This window comes from Camelus bactrianus, chromosome X, assembly GCF_048773025.1.
Source record: "Camelus bactrianus isolate YW-2024 breed Bactrian camel chromosome X, ASM4877302v1, whole genome shotgun sequence".
Classification (NCBI taxonomy): domain Eukaryota; kingdom Metazoa; phylum Chordata; class Mammalia; order Artiodactyla; family Camelidae; genus Camelus; species Camelus bactrianus.
In genome coordinates this window covers 2,590,114-2,608,256 of record NC_133575.1, presented here as the reverse complement: position 1 = coordinate 2,608,256, position 18,143 = coordinate 2,590,114, and the positions used below count along the sequence as shown (strand labels likewise).

Here is an 18,143-nt window from a genome sequence, read left to right as displayed (position 1 = left end):
GGCACGACTCCAATGGACTCATCCAGTTTCCAGGTCCCAGTTGCAAACCTCACCTCCAAAAATTTTCTCCATGCCCTTCGTAAGAGTTTGCCTTTTCTATTGGAACCACGTGGTATCCGTTATTTCCAGAAGCACAGTTCTGCAAAATGAGAAATCGTTTTTAATATTTGAAGGCTCAGTCAACAAATGAGTTGGCATTGGTTTGGGATGAGGGAAAAAAAAACAGATTGCAGATTGTAAAATGGAGTCCACTCACTATGGGGTTTTACGCAGAGTGTCTTTCGTGACAATGTGTGTAACAAACAGTGGCCTTCAGTAAACAAGAAATGTCCAAAGAAAGGCCGATTGGTGTCAGAATCCTTTCTTTAGAATAATCAGCCATCATTTCAGCAACTTCTGGCTCTCTGTTGCTTTTGCCTGGCACGTTCTGTTGCTACAAGGCTGCTTTCTCTTCAGCAGGGGACTCTCCATCCTGCTGGCGTCCCCTCCCCGGCCTCTGCGCCACACACGAGGAGGAAGGCAGGCTCCCCACCATCTGGCATCGATACCCTCCTCGCCAACTTCCCAGGTGAGTTTCTTGTCGATGAAACGGACCCCAGCCATGGGGAAAGACGCCGTGAGCAAATTTCTGCCAAAAAAAGCGTTACAACGAGAGAACGTCAAAGGTAACGATGTTTTGTTTCCGTAGAAGACAACTGTTCCCTGTAGAGCCAATTACGTGTGATTAATATATACTGGTGTGGAGGGTATTCAACTCATCATCAGATTATAAAAAAGCCGAGGGAAGTCTGTCGAGCAGGGGCGTACAATTTGGTCGCTAGTAAAACCCATCTTGGATTGTCTGCAAAGCGTTTATCACAAGGTAAGAATTCAGCAAATCACTACCAATCACTGTTTATTCATTCCAGCACCATTGGATTCACCACCACCATGTTTTTCCATCAATTCTCCTTCTTTGCCTGGTATGTATTAAAAGCCAAGGTGTGTTGCTTACTGAGAGAATGTCTTTGCCTGAACACAGGTGGCAAGAAAAAGTGTAGTTTGCTTTTTAAGGAAATCAGTGGAAGCAAATTTGAGGATGATTAATGTCTTAATCCTGGTGGAAAGGAATTGATACTTAGTAAGATTTTATTTGGCAATCATCTTTTATAACAGTCAGATTTCATTGCTTTTTTTAATGTAAGCCGTACAGATATAAATTTTACTAATCTACAGATTTATCTGTCTTCCAAAAGCTTAGGAGGTGATATTTTCTTATCAACATAAGTACATTCCAATTAAATAAATCCAGGGATTCTGCCCACAAAGAGTTTTGCTTAAAGAGTGTTTGAGTGTCTGTTTTATAGTCATCGTTGTGTTGTTTTTTTTTTTTAAACTTAATTGTGTTGTGCTTGGAGAATCTGGTCTGTAGGGTACAGATCTTAAGTGATTGGTTGAAGGGGACTGTCTGAAATACTTCTACTTTTTGAAAAAAAGAATGCGATATTTGGGCAAATTTAGAAAGTCTGTAAGAAACGTGCTTGCGGTTGGGCAAGTGAATGTTTTACTTACCGCAGCAGGAGAGAATGCAAACCAGGGGGCTGCGGGCTGTCTCGGTATGAAGATGCTACAAAGGAGCTCCTGCAGGATTTGCGTGTCGCTGGGCAGTTTATCTGGACTGGAGATTGTTGGAATATGGAGATATTTCTATGGGAGAGTATTTCAATAATTCTAATGTCCGGGGACAGCAGAAAGGCCGCCTCTGTAACTGGGGAATAGGCAGGAACCCAACCAGCCAGAGAGGGGGCTGTTCTGCATTCGCGGTCTCACTGTTCCTGGCGTGTCTGAGTTCAGACGCCACCCCGGTGCGGTCTGTCTGTGCGTGAATTCACCCCAACCCCAGGGTGGCCTCGCCATCTGCTCTTTGAGATGCGTGTGTCTAACTCCATCCCCGGTTCAGTCTCTCTGCTTTCTCTGTTTGAAAACGTGCATAACGTAAAATCCATTTTTCCAAACCTGATCTCTTAATACTTGCTTGAATAAGAGGCGTGTTCCTGAGTCCAGATCAAACCCGAGGAGCGATCTCAGTGTCTTAAGGTGACCTGCGTCGTGGGACATAACTCAGTCATGGGCGTGCAAGCCGTCCCCCTCCCAGCTTTACTTTTAGAGGAGTCAGTGGGCTCTCCGTCCTCTGGTCTTCAGCTTGTCCTTTGGGCGCAGCGCTCAGAACTGGGCTCATTTCCAGGAGCCCAGGCCCCTAAACACCCGGGTGAAACGGAGCCCCCTTCTCTGACCTCCGTGTGAGGCGAGTAAGGTGTCGACTTCACTCGTGTGAAGGCTGTGAGATTTGGCCGTCACCTGTCTTCGCACCTGCCCTGCTCACAGAAAGCTCGAAAGCAAGGAAGGTCCAGAAGAGTGAGGGTCTGTCTGTGACGGCCTCGGGGCTGCCCGGCTCTGCTGCCCTGGCGCCGCGGGAACCGCAGACACGACGGTCCGGGTGCTGTGTGCCAGCGATCCGGCGTTTGTGCAGCTTCAGGATGCGATTGATCTAGTTTTCTAGTTTTAGCAGGTGGGTTTTGAGCATCAGTGATGGAGGAATAGTGCCATCGTAACTGAGGTAATGAAGAATACTTTGCACTTTCTTTCGTAATCATGCTTGGCGTCACCAGGTCTTTTGACAACTGTAATGGGCTGAAATGTGTCCCCACCCCAAATTCCTGTACTGAAATCCTAACCCCCCAGGGCCTCAGAATGGGGCTGATTTGGAGACGGGGGTCTTTAAAGAGGTGATGAAGGTAAAATGAGGTCACTAGGTGGGTCCTGATCCCATAGGACTGGGGTCCTTATAAGAAGAGGAGATGAGGACCCAGACACACGCAGAGGGACGCCCACGGGAGGACACAGGGAGGAGACGGCCGTCCACACACCAAGGGGAGAGGGCTCAGGAGACCCCAGCCCTGCTCACACCCTGATCTCAGACTCCAGCCTCCAGAATCATGAGAAAATAACTTTCTGTTAAGTTCTCCATTCTGTGATGTTTGTTAAGGCATCTCTTGCGGACTAACACAACAGCCGCATATGTTCTCCTGTAGCTCTGCATTAAACCCCTGCTGGGAACCACCACCTGTATATCGCCACATTCTTTAGAAACTATGTTTCACTTAAACTCGTCTTTCAAGAGGACAATCATGCAATGCCTATTCTGCCTTCAAGATCAATACCATTGGGCCCCAGAGAAGAGGTCTAAATCTTAAAAACTTCAAAGCTGTTTCCATACTGTGTCATGATCCATTGAGATGTATAGAGAGGGAGACCTCGGAGAAACTGCAGGTTTGGTTCCAGACCAACACAATCAAGCCAATATCACAATAAAGTGAGTCACACGAATTTTTTGGTTTCCCAGTGCAGCTAAAACTAATGTTTACATTAGACTATAGTCCATTAGGTGTGCAATAGCATTATATCTAAAAATAAGAAGGTACAGACCTTCATTGAAAACTGCTTTATTTAAAAAAAAAAAGTGCTAACCATCCTCTGAGTCTTCAGCGAGTCTTAAAAGTAACATCCAAGACCACTGATCACAGACACCACCACAAACATAATCGTAGTGAAGACGTTTGAAACACTGTGAGAATTACCAGAACGTGAAGCAGAGACACAGAGTGAGCACATGCTGTTGGGAAAATGGCGCCGACAGACTTGGTCGAGGCCGGATTGCCACAGTCTTCAGTTTTTGCCAAAAAAATGCAATTACCTGTGAGGTCCAAAAACACGAGGTCTGCCTGTGCGCGTACGTGCAGACGTATCATGGCTTTCTCTCTCCCCTTGTTCCCTCTATCATCTTTTTAGTCATGTGGAATGACTGTTTCCGTGAGTTAAAATCTAGTACCTTAGAATCTCATGTGGAAGAATTATTTATCGCATGAGACTATGCACATGCGTTTTTCTTGTTTTGTGTTTTTGTTTTGTTTTGTTTTGTTTTTTTCTCGAGCAGCCTGTTCTGGTTTCTCTAACTTAAGGAGAAATTTGACTTTCTGTTTCTTTGTCAGAAAGATGGGAAGGATACTGAAAACAGAGGTTTCTCTGCCAAATAGCTGGCTAAGTGTAAGCCAGGCAGTTGATCAAGCTGGTGTTTTATCTGGCTAAGTCAACATTCATAGTGGAGAGACTGGCAAATGAAAATCAGTCAGCTTAGCTATCAGCCCCAAGAAGATGTTTTTTTTTTTTTTTCCCATTCCCTATAAAATGCTGTGATCTGTAAAAGCATTATCTGTAAGTAGTCAATGCAGGTGGGAAAGTCATTGGGATGAAGAGGAATGGGGAAGGAGGCTGATGAAAAGGAAGAAATTCAGTAACAATGTTAAGCTTGAAAAAAAAAAGAAAAAAGAAAAATCTATTTAATTCAGAAAATACGGATCACTGTGGGAATATAATGACAGCCCGTTCGTGGGTCTAACTAACTGAAATGTTTTTTGACAGTTAAACTGAATGATAATTTTCAGCTCTCTGTATGTTAATGTCTTGATAATATTTCCCAACCATCCTTTTTTTTAATTCTCAAAATTACTTTTTCTTTACAATCATAATATTATACAATGTTAGCACAGAAATGAAATTTGGAGATAATCTGCAGCAATGTGCCTATTTTATACATGCTTTCAGAGCAGATACAAAGCAGTTAAGTACAGCAGATACAAAAGAAAATCCAGCTGTTTTCGAAGAAAACACATTTCAGTTGAAAGATGCATTTTTTTTCCATTAGTCTAGAAACCCTTAACCTACTTTGTAGTACTGTTAGCATTTTACCAACAAATTGAGACAGGAGGGAAGGGGGCAGGGTAGGCCACCACCATTAAAAGAATGACACAGCCCTTGAGGATACAACAAAAACTGGTTAGAACCAACCGGGCCCAAGATGGCAGAAGACTCAACTCCCACTGGACCTTGAGCCTCATTATACGCTGACGGTAATACACCAGCCGCTAAATGGCACATCCACAGCTGCCATGACAGTTCCCAGGCTGACTGTCAAAGGCCAAAAAGTAGGCGGTGGCCTAATTTCTGGAAATCCCTACCCTCTTCTTTGAAATAATTGGAATAATCCTCCCACTTGTTAGCAGATGAAACTAGTCCATAAAAACTAACAACCCCATACCCTGGGGCCTCTCCCCTTCTGAGACGGCCCACCCTCTGTGGAGTGTGCGGCTCCCTGCATAAGTCCACTTTCACTCTCCTTTGGCTCACTCTTAAATTGTTTCCTGTGGGAATCTAAGGACCTTCCCTTGGCAGGGTGCATGCCAGGGACTCACCTGAGACGTGAGTTGTGACCATTTTCTTGCGCCCCTCATTTTCCTGCAACACAGTGAGTTAGGGTGTTGACTTTCCTAAGCATTGCCTGTCACTATGTGAATTCTGTGACAGGTGCTGTGTATTTCAGTCACTTCTTGTATTTTAATATGTACTTTTTAAGTGGCAATATGATGTATAAAATTCAAAAGAACCCAAGACATCCAGATCCACATCCTGGTAGCAGAACAGCATTATGCATTGTTTGGACCTTCTTGTGAAAAACTGTGTATTACCCACTTCCTATATAAATGTAACACATGGAGTGTGTGTATATGAAAACACACACACACACGTGTGTGTTTGTTTCAGTCTGTCTTTATCTGTTCTACCAGAAATCATCAAATTTTACTAGAGGTTGGCAAAATGTGTTGTCTCCGTTTTGTAGAACTAATACAAGGTTTTCCAGTTGGCCCACTTCCCACCAGTCATAACTAACGTCTGTAATATTTACATTGATAAGTCATATGTCCTAGTCTCTGTCAGGATCACTCTGTCTCTAAGGGGCAAGCCCATAATCCTTCCTGGGTTTTGCCAAATATCCACTCTTTGAGGTCAGATGGCAGGTGAACCTGTGTAGGGGAGCAAACCTCACCACCCCAAAATGTCTCAAGAAACTCAGGAAGAACCTTTCACCTTCCTCCTAACAGCTTAAAGAATGTAGGTGGGGGACCTGTCCCAGGATGGGAGTTGTCACCGTAGATGGCTATTACATGAACCAGCTGTGCAGACAGGGAGGGACCCAGCAGAGTCTGTTTATTAAAATAATTCCTCTCCTTGTCCCCATTGTCTCTGCCTGTTCCATCGAACTTTTTTTTTAACAAACATTTGTTTTCCATCTCCATGTGAATTGCCTTCCTCCCCTTTGAAGTCCCAGACCGCTACCCCCCAACATCCTCTTTTGTCTTTAACTGAAGTTGGTGTTTAAGGTGAGGGTTTGGGCCACTTTGGTGAGAGACTCAGTTTTCCTGGGTCTCTCCCAAATGTTATTAAGCATTTGTGTGATTGTCTCTTTCCATCTGTCTCATGTCCTTTTAACTCTTAGACCAGCTAGGAGAACCCAGGAGGGTCAGGGACAATGTCTTCCACCCATCTGTGCAGTAGTGAGGCAGTGTGGGGAGACGCCAAATCGCAGGTAGCATGTGATGTTGAAATCCCTAGGCTTACAAGATGTGCTGTGTGTTTCCTCTGCTCAGAAGAGAGTCCATCTCTCCCTACGCTTCTTTTGACTTTCTGCTTTGCTTTTCTATCATTAAACGGCTCGTAAAAATCATCTTATTCTTCCATAGCTGGTTTTTCCCTGTTGACCCCCTCCCGAGCCATCACCATGCATGAGAAAAAGGAAAAGAGGTGAGGTTATTGGAAAGGATTGATACATTGCAGGCCCTTTGTGTCCCCAAGTTACCGAAAGCATGTTAATTAGACTGTGTTCCTCTCCTTTAGAAAGATATGTAATTTATTTGGAGATGGGCGTTCTAAGCTCCAAATACTTGCAGCATTTCTCATTTCCAGAGGGTGACAAGAAACATTTTTTCAGAGGCATTTAACTGCTCATTTTAAGATGATTTATCTTAGGTAAAAGGCACAGTGAAAGTCCGAAATCTCAATAACGTTGTTAAATACAAGGGAAACATGTTTCGGGAATTTCTGTAACATCAGAAGGAACAGTTTCATCCTGGACTGTACATATATTTTCTCCCCACTAACAGAACGTGAAATGGAGAACCATTAATCATGGATAATCATTTTTTTAAGAACTTGCTTGATCTCTGTTGATACATAATGTTGCCTGGAATTACTGGAGTATTGCAAAGCTATGGGGATTTTAAAACACATTAGAATGGTTTTATTTTACTGGTTGATGGTCTCCTTTGGGTTCAGGCTCCTGTGAACTGCCACCGCTGAGTAGCAACTGGCTTAATAGCATCAGACAGATGCGATCTTCATTACACTGAGAAAGGAAAGCGGGTCTCTCAGGCAGCATGTGGAGATTTAAATATTTAGTGAAAAATGGCACTGCACACATAGTGAGCTAGTGTTCATTGTACTTTGGCATGCAGTGAAATAGAATAAATCCCTTTTAAATTCCTCATTATGGTGGCATTATAGTGAAATGATGATGAAATATTATACAGTAGGAAAGCGGATTAACTGTAGCTACACAAAAGTATACCCATGGGTCTTAACACATTAATCTATAGCTTTTGAAAAAAGCCTCAAGTCACTCTAAGCCATGACACTACTTTTTTAAAGTTTCAGCACAAAACGAAGTGACACCAATAATGGCTTTTATGACATTATATAACTTTATAGGATTAAACTTAATACATAAAGGAAACTTTCAATAAAAATTCAAGATATCAGTTACTTATGGAAATAGCATGTAGATTGATTCAAGTTACTGATAATATTCTCATTTTTCCTTTGGCTTGTGGGCCCATAGATAATCATTATATTGTTAAAAAGGAAAGAATACATGAATGGAAGGATGGATGGGTAGATGGATGGATAGATGGATGAAGGATGGATGAATAGTGGATGAATGATGGATGGATGGATGGATGATGGATGAATGGAGAGATGGGTAGATAGATGGATGAATGGATGGATGATGAATGGTGGGTGGATAGATGGGTAGATAGATGGATGAATGGATGGATGATGAATGGTGGGTGGATAGATGAATAGATGGATGGATGGGTGAATGGATGGGTGGATGGCAGATAAATGGATGGATAGATGAATGATGGATGGATGGATGAATGGAGATGGACAGATGGATGATGGGTGGATAGATGGATGGTGGGTGGATGGATGAATGGATGGATGGATAGATGGGTGGATGATGGATGGATAAAGGAAACAAAACATCAGTGATACCAGTGAACTATGATTATTCCACATCTTTGCACCTGAATTACTGAAAGAAAGAAACGAATATCAGGGTAGATTATATGCGGATGAACATGTTTCATTACAACAAGTGTGTTCCTGTGTCTGAAGGGAATGGTCTCGTATTGGTAAGGGCTGCATGCGCACCATGAAGTGACTTTTTATGTTACTATTTCATTGTCTAAGTGCCCTGGCTGGGGCATGACATGGAGTGCAGTGGCTGTCCTTTGCCCTGGCCATGCCCTGAAGCCCCAGTTGAGTAAAGGACTTTAAGTGGCTAATTCCTGCCAACACTTCAATGATCTTTTTCTAAGATGGCTTCTGAATGTAATTGTCTTGATCCACCACACAGAGCAATCAAACGTAGACTCTAAATACCCTGCTTTTGCAAAGGAAACAGGTTTGTTTTATGAAAGAAAAGGACAAAGAAAGAAGTTGAGTGAAGCAGAGGTATCAGCTTTCTCGTAGCCCTGTCACCTGTGCAGAATATCTGAGTAGACTCTTCTCAGGGCTGGAGGTTCTCTCCGTGCATGGGGATGAACTACAGTGGGAGAATTCCTGATGGCAGCACACTGGCAGGAGTGCTTGATCGCTGGCTGTCTTCAGCCCCAGATCCTTGTCTAAAGGGACTAGCTCGACAGTGAGCCCCTTCCCTGTGTCTTCTCTGGAAGATGCAGAAAGTGCACCGTCATGACTGGGTCTTCACTTCTGACTTCCCGTGTTTCTTTATGTTCTGAAGAACATGGATGGTCTCATGCTAAATAACCACTCAATCTTCCCCAAGATTGTGAGATTTCAACTCATGGTTTCACTCTCACTAGATTTATCTTTTATTCATTTATATGATCAAGAAAGCCGGGGTCCAGCAGGAGGCAGGCTTATAGCCCAATCCCCTTGAGTGTCGGAACATCTGAGCATCACGGGATGAGCCTTCACTCCCGTGATTAGACTGTGTCACAAGACACAGTTGATTTCAGCAGACGGAGATGATCCTTGCTGGGCCCGACCTAACTGGGTTAGACTTTCACAAGGAGAGCGTTCTTCTCCTAAGCACGAGAGGAATTCCAGCAGAGGGAGATTCTGCGTGGCTGTCTGAGAAGCCTGGACAGCACCCCGTGACAAGGAACGCAAGTGGCGCCAGCAGCTGAGCTCAGCCCCCGTTGAGGAAAGGAGCCAGCTGGGAGCTGGGGACGGGACTCCTACAGCCACAGGGAGCTGAATTTTGCAACCACTTAAGACAGAAAAAAGACTCTGAGGTCAGGAAGAGACCAGGTCACCTCCTTAATGTGAGTCTCATGAGGATACTCAACACAATGACAGACTGATGATTTTCAGGAATGTCTTAGGGTTGTTTCAAGCCACTTCGTTTGTGGTCATTTGTGATGTAGCAATAAAAAAAAAATGGATGTAGGACCTAATAATTGTTGAATCCTACAGTGGCCAGGGCAAACCTTAGCCATAGTAAGGGGGAAAAAAAGCATCCTTGTGGCAATGTATTTATGATCCCTACAAGATCACTTTTAGTTTTCTTTTAAACAGCAGTTTCCACAGTACGCCTACCAAGTCTTCTTTTCAAAAGTGAGATTAACTTCCGCTGCACTCCTGGGAAATTCCTCATTCGCAGATACCATTTATATTTCTTTTCAGATCCAAAAATGTTATGTGACCAAAACCAGGTTTTATGGAATATTTATAACTGGCTTACATTTCATTCGCAATTTGGAAACCTGATCCCATTGAGAAGATATTTCTTAATAGAAACAGTGCTGCAGATCTATGACAAAGACAGTGTACTCTCAAGAAATATAAAAACTTCAACTCTTCATGTCTGTCCGATTATTTTACCTGCAACGTCAGAAAGAGTGAGATTATTTTATAAATGTTAACGATCCTTTGCCCTTTTTTACCCCCCAGAAGCTTAGCATATTTATAAGTAGGGCATTGATTTTTTTTTTAGCATGATTCTTTCAAATGAGATTATTCTGTCAGAATGCACTCGATAATTGATGAAGAGTGTGATTAAAACTGTCTGTCAATATTCACCACATGGACAATGACTCAGCAGAATGTGCAGCTTTGCATTTCATCTGCGTGCATTTCTAGCAGGATATGTTGCAGAGGACGTGTTTATTACGCTTCAGGTAGCAGTTTCGCCAGTTTGAGAAACACCGTCACACTTCTGTCCACAATGACAGATCCATTGGGCTCACATTTATATGCTCCAGAAATGTCCAAAGTACATAACTATTGAGAATCGCGTGTTGCAGGACTTCCAGTCTTCTATTTCTCAAAGCATTGTAAGTAGAAGACCAATGTCTGTTATTGTTAAACGTCCCTGATGAGAAGGCATAGAAAGGTCTATATTGCTTATGGTTGTGATTCAAAGATTTAGTAATTCTAAGACACGGTGATTAACAAGGTCGACCAGAAGGCTGGGAAGCATGTAGCTTTGGTAATTATTCTGTTTACTTTCTCTCGGGAATGCTTCACCCTGGAGGGAGCACCCGAGTAAGTCCCTCCTTTTCTTTCACTTTGCTGGAACTCCAGGGAGCACGAGAGAAAGAACGACATGGACTGGTCCCAGTTTACTATATAAGGGGACGTTATCTCATGGCCCAGTGCAGAGGGATGGAATAAGGCAACTCAGATTAGATGCCCTTCCTGGGGTCAACACACACTGTGGTCGGAGGCGCTGTGAACTTGTAGGAACACAGAAGCTACTGAGTGGGAAGGAGTTGGGGGGTGATGTCCACACACTAGGCTGACTGGGTGCCAGATGGTGACACCGTGAGGGTAGACAGTTACTGCAGGTTGACTCAGAGCCCCGCCGCGCACACAGAAAGCCACAGGTTCTTCAGAGGGACTTGCTGGACAAGATACGACTTGAAACGGACGTCAAAGGAGACGTGATGGAGAGTTTTGCTGTTCTGGAGACTTGGGGGGGTTCAGCAAGGAGACGTTCAGCGAAAGCCTGGTGGGACAGAACACTGGTTTTGACAAGACGGCCGTGTTGACTTCCTCTTCTGCCCTTCCAGTCACGTTTCCTGGTGTGATGTGTCCTTCTCCAGTGAGATTCGTAAATCCAGGCCCATTCTCTGAATTTAAGAAGAGGTCATTAGGGAGATGGCCAAGAAGGCAGAGAAGACGCATGCATAGCTCACCCTCCCCCACAAATGCATCAAAAATGCACCTACATACGAACAATTAGCACACGATAACTGCTCATTTGGCAAAGTATCTCTTACTTAAGAAATGTGAGAAGAATCCTCACAAAAAAAAAAAGGATAAACAACAAGTTTATACTGCAAAATACAGCACAGGGAGCTATATTCAATACCTGGTGGTCACCTGTAATGAGAAGGAAAATGAAAAGGAATATATGTATGCGTATGCATGACTGAAACATGACGCTGGGCACCAGACATGAACACAACGTTGTAGACTGACTAGACTTCAATTAAAAAAAAAAAAAAGAAAAGAAAAGCTCATTAATTCAGAGACTACAAGGTGCCAGGAGAAGTCAGTTCAGGACTGTCGAGTTTTCACATTCCTTCAGGAGCCAAATGCATTGAATGAATACAGGTCAAAAAAAAAAGAATGTTTTCGCACTCTTCCCAGAGCGGATAGAGACTCCGAATATTGCAGGGAGACAGGTGAGTTGGAGGGGCTGTCAGGGAAGCTGAAATGCTGATCTTTCTGGTGGGGAGCCTGGCGACATATCCAGATGCGCAGGTGTCTTGGGGAGGGCTGAGATCCAGCAGGTGGGAACGGTCCCGCCCGTCGGGAGCACGTGGCGAGTCGGGGGCGGGGGAATAACTTTGACCCAAAGGGGATAAGAAGACACACAGCAGTGCCCAGCAGAGCCCCACCCCTGAGGACCACATGGCAATGAGCACGTCATGAGGAATAAAGTCTGAAGGGAATGCCAAAGGCAAGATGGTCCTTCCTTGCCGACCCCCACCCCCCCCAACCATCAGTGAGAACCCTGAAACGCGGAGTCAGTGCAAGAACATCAGTGAACAACAACAACAAAAAAAAACTTGCAGCCATCTGGGGAAGTGGGAGCTAAAAACAAAAATTCAGCTGCTGTTGGAAAAAAACAAGTGTTATCTTTACTGCACACAGGTTGGTACCCAACGATGCCAGCGTTTTCGTCAACCCCTTCCTTCCCTAAATAGCATTTTGGTTATTTTTAACATCCAGTCCAGTGTCACTAGCTCTGGTCTCGCAGGTTCCATCCATTGCCTTCCCCCGGGGACGCCTGTCCGTATAAGGGTCTCCTGCAAAATGTTCGTTTTCAACTTGCTTGTAGGACTTGTAGGAAAACTTCGTCATAGATTTAAAGAGGGAGAAATCTTTACAAACAGTTAACAGGCAAATGAGCAACAACATTAAGGAGCAGGGCGACGCCGGCCCTACCCTGGGAACCTCCGGAGAAGGCCGCGCCCAGAGCTCGGCCCCTGCTGAGGGTCTCCGGCTCGCCACTGATTCCAGCCGTCAGCGGCCAGCCTCCTGCGTGTCCTTTCCCGGGACACGAGGAACGCATCCAGCCAGAATTCACCCCACGGCCCAATCCAGAGGGGAACGCTGTGTTTACATAAGGTCTGAGGAGGAGGGAAATTAGTCTGATTAGAAATTAAAAGGCTAAGGTCGCTGTGGAAGGTAAATTAGCTTGAGAAGAAACCTAATAACGGGTGTCACACAGCAGTTTTTCCCTGGGAGTCCATGCCCTCTTTCTCAGGGGGAATTAGAGGTGGGGATTACCAGGGGCTTTGGGGCATCTTACTGTTACCCACCTGTATTGTGGGAGGGGGTTAACGGGCTGTAAAGGGGACCGTGGTAGGAGGGAGACAGGTACAGAAACCAGGACATGGGATGTTGACAAAGCGTTCCGTCACTGTAGGACAGAGGACAGCCCTTACCGTGTTCTTGCACCTTGTCCATTCTTGCACCGTCATCTTCATTTGGAGAAGATGTGTTAACATCCTGCAACGTGGAAGAGTCGACCTAGGGGCCAAGGCGTGTGCTGCCTGCCCTCCGAGACTCCATTCCGCTAGTGAGGTAGACACCTGCTTGACACAGCCCGTCCACGGTCCGCACGGGGTCCGGGGGAGCTGTGGACCACGTGCTGCGGAAGACGGGGTCCAGGGTGGCGAAGGCCTTCTGTTACCCAGCTGGGGTCCGGCTGCTCAGCCCTCAAACATCAACCCCCAGGAGAGGCAAATGTTGGTATAGAGGAAAGTTGCTTTTCATCACAATGCCAGCAATCTGGGGAGAAGGTGGACTCACGTTCCCCCAAAACCAACTCCCAAGATTCTGCTCAGCCATGAAAGTTTTAAAGGGAAAAGGGGGACGTGATGTCAGTGTCACTGAGGTGGGCTTGGGGGTCAGAGTCGCCGCCCGCCCACCCCACTGCCTACAGGCCCGTCGACCCCTCCTGATCTTTCTTGGGCTGCGATGTTGCTCGCACTGTCTGTTGGCGAGATGACTGAGGGGGAGGCTATGCAAGAGATGTGATCATCTGTTAATGGCTTCTCCTCCCTTCCCACATCTTTGATCTGCGGAGAGTTGAACCAACGGGTTGGGCAACAGATTGTGTGATGAAAGGATTTGAAAGGTGTGCTTGGGCTGCAGGTGACTGGAGCCTGGGTTGGGGCGGGGGCGGTGCCTGATTTAAACCTTTGCTAAAATGACAAGACAGAAGGGGTCTCCTGCTGAGGACAGTTTCCTGCAAAGAGCTACTTATGCTTCTGGAGAAGTCAGGGAGGTTAAAAGAAAAGGGGGCATTTGCACTGAAACATTTGTTGTGGGTTCTAGGCTTTTTTAGGGGGAGGGGGGTGGTTTGGTTTTTTTGTTTTCTTTTTTTCTGTTGCATTTTGGTTTTGTATCCACCCCTGGTGAGATCATTGAAAGAAAGGGGGCCGGCAGACATGAACAAATCCGTCACCACCTGGGAACGCGTTACTTCTAACCGTTGCGTCGTCCAAACTCACTGCACTGAAGCGTCCTTGCTACGATCTCCCGCAAAATTATGCACAAATCACGGTGAGTTAGGATGCTCTCCTAGTGAACCCGGGCTGCTGTCACCGAACAGCCCAGACTGGGTGGCTTAGAGGACACAGATTTGTTTTCTCACGCTTCCGTCGGCTGGAAGAGTGACAGGTAGGGCTCTCTTCCTAGCCTGCAGACAGCTGCCTTCCTGCTGGGTCCTCCCGTGGCTGAGAGAGAGAGAGAGAGAGAGAGAGAGAGAGAGAGAGAGTGTCATCTCTCTGCTGTTTGTTCTCATAAGGACAATACCTGCATTTTGAGGTCCTCACGCACATGACCTCTGTAACCCTAATCGCTCCCTCCAAGATCCCTTCTCCAAACACCATCACATGGGGCTTAAAGGTTCAACAAGCGATCAGCAGACAAGCTGAAGACCCTTCAGCCTGAGTCTGCGAAACGGTTTACAAATGGAAAACGACGCAGCGTTTGATCACGGCGGTGTATTTTTGCAGAAAAAAGATAACACTTAGGCAAATAACACTTAGTATGCTGCTAAAAGGAACGTTAGTGAAGGGTTTCAAACGTTTAAGAGGCACGCAGACGACATATTTACAGGCAAGGTTCATGCCTTTTTTCTTAATAGGCAAGGATCTGTTAGTCTAAAAAAGATACCCAGGGCGGGGAGGGGAGAGCTCAGTGGTAGAGCGTGTGCTTACCACGCACGAGGTCCTGGGTTCCATCCCCAGTCCCTCCATTAAAACAAGTCAATAGGGGACGGGGGTGGGAAGGGATAGACAGGGAGTGTGAGATTTGCAGAGACTGACTGGCATGTATAAAAGAGATAAACAAGTTTATACTGTAGAGCACAGGGAAATATATTCAATATTTTGTAGTAGCTCATGGGGAAAAATAGTATGAAAGGGAATGTATGTATATTCATGTATGAAATAAAATAAAGCAAAATAAAATAAAATAAATAAGTAAATAGATAAAAACCTAGTTATCTATCCTTCCCTCCCCCCAAAAAAGAGATATCCAGACAACATTATTTACAGGCAAGGATCCATTAGTCTAAAAAAGATACATATTTATGGGCAAGGTTAGTCTAGAAGTACCTGAAAAAAATTAATTTGAAAGAAGCAGGTGTTAGCTTATTTCTACTCCAGACAGAGAGCGTCTCTCTATACAACCCTGTTGTGCCGAGGGGCACCCCCTACAGACAATGCAGAGATGGACACTTTGACACCAAACTCCCCGTGTCTCAGGAAATACCTTGTTTTTCATCAGTCACTGACACCGATAGATATCAAATTTCTGTAACTAACATACCAAAAAAAGCTCCAGAGGATGAGTATGTTTCATTTTCTACGAAACCTCCTAGAGAAACAGGAGGAGAGACGTGAGCGGTCTCCCCTCCCCCTAACCCCCCGTGCAGGGGAGAATCGCCCCTTCTGGATGTTGGAAAGATGTGACTGTGCAAAGCCCCAGGTGCTCCTTACTCTGTCACGGCACGTAGACCCACTTGTGTCTTCCACAAGGTACCACCTAACTTGCATTTTTGGCACAGAGTTGGTGGGGTGTCACGTCCAACTCATACTGGCTTGAGAGAGCAGATTATTCCATTTCCCAGAATTTTCTGAGCTGCTCCATGTCACTTAGGTAGCTTTAAATGTTCAACAAAGGGGATAGTGACATCAAATAACTTGGGAACGGCTACAAATTAGGACTCCCCCCCCGCCACTGCAGACAGTTCCTAAATATTTACCAGCAGACTGTTGCATAAAACTCAAATATTCAATTTATTCCTTGAATGTTAAAAAGCCAAGTCTGCCACTTGACATTTGCTTATATATGAGTCGTTTCCTTCTGTCTGTTAAGGACCAGAGTTTCTTGTTAGCTCTGGTGCTGCCAATAAGAGTCAAAATGTCTAATTTGATCCAATAGTACGATCTGGAGTGACACAAAGGGTACCTGCCTCCTGTGCAGCCAAGACAGTTTGGACCTCGGTCTCCCTACACAACAGAATGCAAGTTCTCAGACCCGGTGTCCCCCAACCTCCATCCTTGCATCCAAGGGTGGCTCTGGAAAGCAGCCTTTTCTACCTGAGAATAATTCATATGCAAAGACCGTGGACCTAAAATAGTTGAAACCATCTGAAAAAGAAGCATCAAGTAAGCAGTGTCATGCTGTCTTATAAGAAGTCTTGCCTCACGTCCGTAGTCATCAAGACAGCGTGGTTCGTTGGTGGAGGGACACACACAGCTCGGTGGAATGCAGCTGTGAGCCCAGAAATAGACCCACACAACCTACAACCCACCTTTCAACTGATTTCTGACAAAGTTGCAAAAAACAGTTTACTGGAGGAAAGCTCGCTTGTCAACAAATGGTGTTGGAGCAATTAGACATCCATGCGTAGGCATCCAAGAAACAAGTCGAAACCTCATCCAAAAATCTTGTACAGAAATGAACTCAGAGTGGATCATAGACTCCAGTGCAAAAGTGTTGTTTATAAAGAAAAATACAGGGGGGCAATTTTGCAGCCAAGGCTAGGCTAAGAGCTGTTAGACTTGACCACAAACCCTTAAACACAAGATCCATGAAGAGGGGAACAATGATGATGCATGAAAATTAGAAACATTTGCTATTTGAAAGCTCATGTGAAGACAATGAAAAGACGGATTACATACCAGGAGAAAACATTTGCCAAGTCCACATCCAATACAGGACGGGTATCCAGAATTCTTAAAGAATCCGCAAGGCTCAACCATTTTTGTAAAATCCACTTTGAATCGGCAGAGCACAGAGCACATGGGGGGCAATGGAACTGTTCTGTGGCCACAACGGTGGATACATGTCATTGTACCGCCACACGTGGTCCAAACCCAGGATGAACGCCACCAACAGTGACCCTGAGTGTCAGCTGTGGAAGTCGGGTGATGATACATTCTCTTGTACGTGTGGACAAAGAATGTCCCCTGTCACTTAGGAAAACAAAGGAGGTTCCAGCCATCCAGCCATCACCACTGCAGCCACAACCTCCCATCAGTGGTGCCCCCTTGAGTGGGTTCGGGATGGAGAAAAACAGGACAGTGGCTGTAGATTAAGATGCACATCAAAGGAATTACTCCAGTGAGCCCAGACTCTTGGCATCTTCCCACACATAGAAAAGTACTAAAAGCATTGATCTGAGATGTCTGGTTTTCTTTAATTAACAGTAACCTTTTGATGTTCTAACTACCTGGGCTTTTTTTTTTCCTGCAAAACAAACAAACAAACAAACAAACAAAAAAACTATGTATCCTGGCTCATCCTTTACCTCCTGGGAACAGTCCCCCAGAGCGATCTGAGAGGCTGTCTCCCGGGCTTAAGTCCTCAGAGTGTCCCCTGAATTAAATATAATTGTCAGCTTTTAGGTTGTGCATTTTGTTTTCAGTGGTGGTAGGTCCTGCTCTAGTGCAAGATACCAATTATAGTGGGAACCATGTGTATCCGGAGACAGTATACAGGAACGCTTTCTAATTTCTGCACAAGTTTTCTGTAACCCTATTGCTGCTCTAAAGAAAAAAGTCTCCAACTTTTTTTTTTTTTTTAAGAGTAAGATAATCCATTATGTCAGCTGGATTTTGCTCATTTCACCATGGACACGGGGAAAATTACAGTTTGAATCTTGACTGACCTTGTGCCTATTTCTTGAAGGAAATGGGTTTCAAATGGTATGAAAATTAGTCCAAATAAATCGCTGGTGGCAACAGGCACAATGAGTTTAAAATTTGCCTTGCAATATACAGGGATGTTTGGAAGACATGAAGAGTACATGTTAATGTGGAAAATGTGTTATACAATTGGTGAAGACTTGATTTTGGTTGGATAAGCCAGATCAAGTTAGTAAGGTAATCTTACTGTTTTCCTTGGTAGAAAATGAGCTCTTTAAAAAATTT

At 44.8% G+C, this 18,143-nt stretch overlaps 1 non-coding gene across 1 annotated transcript; it reads left to right on the top strand.

Annotated features, from left to right (window-relative positions):
• Positions 1-14,886: 14,886 nt before the first annotated feature.
• Positions 14,887-14,959, top strand: TRNAG-ACC (transfer RNA glycine (anticodon ACC)). Its single transcript has one exon. It is a non-coding gene; the product is annotated as a tRNA-Gly (tRNA).
• The last annotated feature ends 3,184 nt before the right edge of the window (positions 14,960-18,143 follow it).